General features: G+C 38.0%; 1 non-coding gene across 1 annotated transcript; it reads right to left on the minus strand.

The window, feature by feature from the left end:
* Positions 1-6245: 6245 nt before the first annotated feature.
* Positions 6246-6353, minus strand: LOC148544586 (small nucleolar RNA R71). The gene has a single exon (XR_015901008.1). It is a non-coding gene; the product is annotated as a small nucleolar RNA R71 (small nucleolar RNA).
* Between the last annotated feature and the right edge of the window lie 655 nt (positions 6354-7008).

Below are 7008 nucleotides of genomic sequence, written 5' to 3' on the forward strand. Positions count from 1 at the left end.
ATTAGATTGGTAATGGTTGGGGTTGGAGTAGTTGTTTTGAGGTTTTCTGTAGGGGTTTTGGTTGGTTTGCTGCTGGTTGTGGTTTTGGTTGTTTCTTAAAGTGTTTTGGTTTGAGTTTCTCTGCCATGGTTGTTGATTTTGGTTGTGATTGTCTCCCCACCTAAGGTTTGGGTGGTTCTTCCAAGAAGGGTTGTAAGTGTCACCATATACTTCATTTGGCCCAGAATTTTGGTTGTGCATGTACTGGACTTGTTCTTGTTGTTGCTCCTCTTGAGTCTCTTCACTCTGACCCCATGTGGTTGATGGCTGGCTAGTGTTGACTGCTGCAACTTGGAGACTGTCAATCCTCTTAGCCATTTGCTCAAATTGTTGTTGAAATTGCTGCTGCATCATCTTGTTTTGAGCTAGGATTGAATCCACTCCGTCTAGTTCCATTACTCCTCTTCTTTGTGATGGTTGGCGGCTTCTTTGATGAGCAAAGAAATATTGATTGTTGGCCACCATGTCCACAAGATTCTGAGCTTCCTCAGCAGTTTTCATTAGTTGTAGTGAACCTCCAGCAGAATGATCTAATGCCTCCTGAGATTTCAATGTCAGGCCTTCATAGAAATTTTTCAGCACATCCCATTCATTGAACATCTCTGGAGGGCACTTTCTGATTAAGGCTTTGTACCTCTCCCATGCTTCATACAAGGATTCAGCATCTAATTGTGTGAATGTCTGCACCTCAGTTTTCAGCCTGATGACTCTCTGGGGTGGATAGAATTTGGCTAGAAATTTAGCCACCAAGTCATCCCAACTAGTGATACTTGCTTGGGGAAAAGTTTCAAGCCATTGTGCAGCCTTATCCCTTAATGAGAACGGGAACAGCAGAAGCTTGTAAGTCTCAGGATTCACACCATTGGATTTGACAGTGTCACAGATCCTCAAGAAGGTAGATAGATGTTGATTTGGATCCTCCAATGGTCCTCCTCCAAATGAGCAGTTATTCTGGACCAATGTGATGAGTTGTGGCTTCAGTTCAAAGTTATTTGCATTGACATTAGGGGTGAGAATGCTGCTTCCACAATGTCTAGCATTTGCAAAAGTATAGGAAGCCAATACTCTCCTCTGTTGTGGTGGATTATTAACTCCTTCTCCTGGATTAGATGTATCTCCTTCCATCTCGTGGTATTCTTCCTCAGATTCTTCTTCTCCAACAATACTTTTCCCTCTTTCGGCTCTTCTTAACCTCCTGAGAGTTCTTTCGTCTTGTTCATGAAAATTGGGTATGGCTCTTTGTGTACCTGACATACAAGCAGAACATAAGAGCACACAAACCAGTGATACTTCAATCTACTGCTAGAATGAAGTTTTAGTTAGCTTAAGCAAAAATTCAAACAGTTAGTGGGTTAATCAAAAGTTAAAGAAAAATAAAGAAAAAGTGCTTGATCTAGATTACCACCTCACTTAATCATTGTCAATCTAATCATTCCCCGGCAACGGCGCCAAAAACTTGATGAGTATTTTGGTGAAAAATAAATTTCTCCCAAAACACACAAATCTAACCGGCAAGTGTACCGGGTCGTATCAAGTAATAAAAACTCACGGGAGTGAGGTCGATCCCACAAGGATTGAAGGATTGAGCAATTTTAGTTTAGTGGTTGATTTAGTCAAGCGAATCAAGTGTTGGTTGAGTGATTTGTGACTTGCAGAATGTAAATTGCATGAAATTAAAGAAAGCAGGGAATTAAATTGCTGAATCTTAAAGAACAAGAAATTAAATGGCAGAAACTTAAAGTGCAAGAAATGTAAATTGCGGAATCTTAAAGTGCAAGGAATATAAATTGCTTGAAATGTAAAGGGAATTGGGGAATGGATTTGCAGAATTTAAACAAGGAAAAACTAAATTGCATCAAACAGAAGAGGAAAAGGGAATTGGGATTAAACCGGATCTTGAAACAGTAAAGTAAATGAACAGAAAAAGCAATAAGCAGGGAATTGAAATGAGAAATTCAGATCTCAGGACCCAGAGACTAGAAAACCAAGTCTAGATCTCAATGCCTTCCTAGATCCAACAAGAACAATAGCAAGGAAATTGTAAATTGCAAAGAGAATAGATGAAGTAAGTAACAGAAACGGAAATTCAATTAAGCAGTAAATAAACAGAGAGATCCAAGATTGAGATTGAAACAGAATTTCTTCAATTCTCCAATCCAAGATCCAAGACAAAAGTAAAATGAAATTGAAAGTAATGAAAGCAAGAAATTAAAGTTCACTCAAGTTCAAAAGCTCTCCGAAAACTATTATGAAAACTCTAAAAGGAAAGCTCTAAAAGAAAACTCTCCCCAAAAAGCTCTCTAAACAAATTGAATTCTATCCTATTTATACACTTTCCAAAATGATCTTCAAGCCTTGAGTTGGGCCTTTGTTCTTGGTGGAATTGGGTTGAAAGAGGCCTTGGTTGATTGCTCTTGAAGATTGAAGAAGAACCGAAGTGAACCAATTGAACCGGAAATGGAGTTAGCCAACGTTGGTCTTCAACGTTAGGGTCAAAGTTAGGGGTCTAACTTTGACCCTAACTTTTCATATCAGCAAACCACATTCTTCTGGTTTAGACGTTGGCGCCAACGTTAGGGGTCTAACTTTGACCCTAACGTTGGCCTTGCTTGGTGTGATTGGTGCCAACGTTAGCCTCCACGTTAGGGGGCTAACGTTGGCGCAAACGTTGCCTACTCCCCCATTGTGATTTAAGTGCCAACGTTAGCCTCCAAGTTAGGGGGCTAACGTTGGCGCAAACGTTGGTAGCCCAGGGAGAAACTCTCAAGTTCCAACGTTAGCCTCCAAGTTAGGGGGCTAACGTTGGAGCTAACGTTGGCTACTTCCAAAGAGTGATTCATATGCCCAACGTTAGCCTCCAAGTTAGGGGGCTAACGTTGGGGCTAACTTCATGCAACCCGGTTCAATTTTCACTTATTCCATTGTCCTCTCTTCACTCCTAGCCATTCCTCTTTGCTTCAACCTTTCTCCAAGCCTTCTTCACCTATCATTGATCAACCAAACTAATCAAAGTTTTGCTCAAAATCATGAGGTATTCAATCTTCCACAATATGCAACAAATATAGTTCAAAACCTCATGAAATGGCATGAATTCACATATGGTTGGTTCAATCAAGGGAAACATGAAAATCTACTCAATTAGCTTGCTTGTAGCTTAAGAAAGTGCATAATTCTAATGAAAACAAAAGAAAAAGACTAGCTAAAATGGGCTAGGATGACTTGTCATCAGCGGCCATTCCTGAGATCTGGAAAGTCTAAACCTTGTCTGTGGTATTCCGAGTAGGATCTGGGAAGGGATGACTGTGACGAGCTTCAAACTCGCGAGTGTTGGGCGTAGTGATAGACGCAAAAGGATCAATAGATCCTATTCCAACATGATCGAGAACCGACAGATGATTAGCCGTGCGGTGACAGCGCATTTGGAACATTTTCACTGAGAGGATGGGAAGTAGCCATTGACAACGGTGATGCCCAACATAAAGCTTGCCATGGAAAGGAGTATGAATGATTGGAAGAAGGCAATAGGAAAGCAGAGGTTCAGAAGGAACAAAGCATCTTCATACGCTTATCTGAAATTCCTACCAATGAATTACATAAGTATCTCTATCTTTATTTTATGTTTTATTCATATTTTAATTATCAATTCTCTATAACCATTTGAATCCGCCTGACTGAGATTTACAAGATGACCATAGCTTGCTTCAAGCTGACAATCTCCGTGGGATCGACCCTTACTCACGAAAGGTTTATTACTTGGACGACCCAGTGCACTTGCTGGTTAGTTGTGCAGAGTTGTGACAAAGAGTTGATATTACAATTGTGCGTACCAAGTTGTTGGCACCATTGATGATCACAATTTCGTGCACCAAGTTTTTGGCGCCATTGCCGGGGATTGTTCGAGTTTGGACAACTAACAGTTCATCTTGTTGCTCAGATTAGGTAATTTTATTTTATGTTTAAGCTTTTTACTTTTTATTTTCAAAAAATTTTTCAAAAATACAAAAATATTTCTATTATGTTCTTCAGAGTTTTTAAGAATGGATTCTAGAGTTTCATGATGATTTGTTGAAGTCTGGCTGGCTGTGAAGCCATGTCTAATCTTTTGGACCGAGGTTTCAACTTATCATCACAAGAGCTTGTTGATTTCTATCAATTTTGCTATTGAGAGTAATGATCTGCTAAAGCTTGGCTGGCCATTGGCCATGTCTAGTATTTTGGACCGAAGCTTTCACTGAAAGCTTGGCTGGCTAGTAAGCCATGTCTAATTCCTGGACTGGAGTTTTAGACTAACATTGCAATGATTCCTGAAATTCTCATTAAAAATTTTTGAATCCCTTTATTTTCTTTTCCATATAATTTTCGAAAAAACACCAAAAAAATTTATAAAATCATAAAAATCAAAAATATTTTTTGTTTGAGTTTAGGGTCTAATTTTAAGTTTGGTGTCAATTGCATGTCTTTCTTCTTCTTGCATTCTTTCGAATATATGTAATATGTTCTTCATTGATCTTCAAGCTGTTCTTGATAATTATATAGCTCTGATCTTTAATTTCTCTTATTTGGTGTCTTTTGTTGTTTTTCATATGCATCTTCAATCTGTTATAGTCCTTAGTATACAAACTTCTAAGTTTGGTGTCTTGCATGCATTGTTTATTTGATCTTAGTTGCATCCTTTTTATTATTGTGTCTCATCATTAAAAATTCAAAAAAAAAAGTTTTTCAAAATTGTGTCTTTTCAAGTCAATAACATAGAGAATTGAAGATTCAGAACATTCAGCAGAGGAATCACACAGAAAAAGCTGGGCGTTCAAAACGTCCAGTGAAGAAGAAAAACTGGCGTTTAAACGCCAGCCAGGGTACCTGCCCTGGCTGGGCGTTAAACGCCCAAAAAGGTAGCATTTTGGGCGTTAAACGCCAGAATGGATGCCATTCTCAGCGTTTAACGCCAGGAGGACACTAGAGGGAAGATTTTGTTTTTTAATTCAAATCTTTTCCAAATTTTCATAATTTTTCAAAATCAAATCTTTTTCAACTCATATCTTTTCAATCATATCCTTTCAAAATCAATTTCTTTTCAATTTTTTTATTTATTACTATTTTCGAAAATCCTTGCTACAATTAGTGATTTAATTCAAAATTTTCAAGTTGTTACTTGCCTATTAAGAAAGGATCAAAAGTTTTAATTCTAGAATCATATCTTCTAATTTCTTGTTAGTCAAGTAATCAACTTTAATTTTAAAACTTCCTCTTTTTAATTTGATTTTCAATCATATCTTCTCAATCATATCTTTTCAATCACATCTTTTTCAAAATTAATTTTCAATCATATCTTTTTGATTTCTAATTTCAAAATCTTTTTCAAAAATCACTTAATTTCTTTCCCAATCTTAGTTTTCAAAAATCATTTACCAAATTCCAAAATTTTTCTTAATTATTTCAAATCTTTTTAATTTATTTTCAAAAATTCTTCCCCTCTTCTCACATCCTTCTATTTAAAGGACTAACACCTCTCCATTATCAACAATTCGAACTCTATCTCTCTTGATAAGTTCGAATTCTCTCTTCTCTACCTCATCCTTCTATTTTTATTTTTCTCTGACACCTCAAGGAATCTCTATACTGTGACATAGAGGATTCCATATTTTATTCTCCTCTCTTTTCATATGAGCAGGAGCAAGGACAAAGACATTCTTGTTGAGGCTAATCCTGAACCTGAAAAGACCTTGAAGAGAAAGCTAAGAGAAGCTAAAGTACAACTCTCTGTAGAGGACTTAACAGAGCTTTTCAAACAAGAAGAAGCCATGGCAGCCGAAAATAACAACAATGCCAACAATGCAAGGAAGGTGCTTGGTGACTTTACTGCACCTACTCCTGACTTCTATGGGAGAAGCATCTCAATCCCTGCCATTGGAGAAAACAACTTTGAGCTTAAGCCTCAATTAGTTTCTCTGATGCAACAGAATTGCAAGTTTCATGGACTTCCATTGGAAGATCCTCATCAGCTCTTAGCTGAATTCTTACAAATCTGTGACACTGTCAAGACCAATGGGGTTGATCCCGAGGTCTACAAGCTTATGCTTTTTCCTTTTGCTGTAAGAGACAGAGCTAGAACATGGTTGGATTCACAACCTAAAGAAAGCCTGAACTCTTGGAAAAAGCTAGTTAATGCCTTCTTGGCAAAATTCTTTCCACCTCAAAAATTGAGCAAGCTTAGAGTGAAAGTCCAAACCTTCAGACAGAAGGAAGGTGAATCCCTCTATGAAGCTTGGGAAAGATACAAGCAATTGATCAGAAAGTGTCCTTCTGACATGCTTTCAGAATGGAGCATCATAGGTATCTTCTATGATGGTCTGTCTGAACTGTCCAAGATGTCATTGGACAGCTCTACTGGAGGATCTCTTTACCTGAAGAAGACGCCTACAGAAGCTCAGGAACTCATTGAAATGGTTGCAAATAACCAATTTATGTATACTTCTGAAAGGAATCCTGTGAATAATGGGACAAATCAGAAGAAAGGAGTTCTTGAGATTGATACTCTGAATGCCATATTGGCTCATAACAAAATATTGACTCATCAAGTCAATATGATTTCTCAAAGTCTGTCTGGAATGCAAGCAGCAACAGGCAGTACCAAAGAAGCTTCATCTGAAGAAGAAGCTTATGATCCTGAGAACCCAGCAATGGAAGAGGTGAATTACATGGGAGAACCCTATGGAAACACCTATAATCCTTCATGGAGAAATCATCCAAACCTCTCATGGAAGGATCAACAGAGGCCTCAACAAGGCTTCAACAACAATAATGGTGGAAGAAATGGGTTTAGCAATAGCAAGCTTTTTCCATCATCTTCTCAGCAACAGACAGAGAGTTCTAAACAGAGCCACTCTGACTTAGCAACTGTAGTCTCTGATCTAATCAAAACCACTCAAAGTTTCATGACTGAAACAAGGTCCTCCATTAGAAATTTAG

Source organism: Arachis ipaensis, chromosome B9 (genome assembly GCF_059453495.1).
Source record: "Arachis ipaensis isolate K30076 ecotype BB chromosome B9, ASM5945349v1, whole genome shotgun sequence".
Classification (NCBI taxonomy): Eukaryota; Viridiplantae; Streptophyta; class Magnoliopsida; order Fabales; family Fabaceae; genus Arachis; species Arachis ipaensis.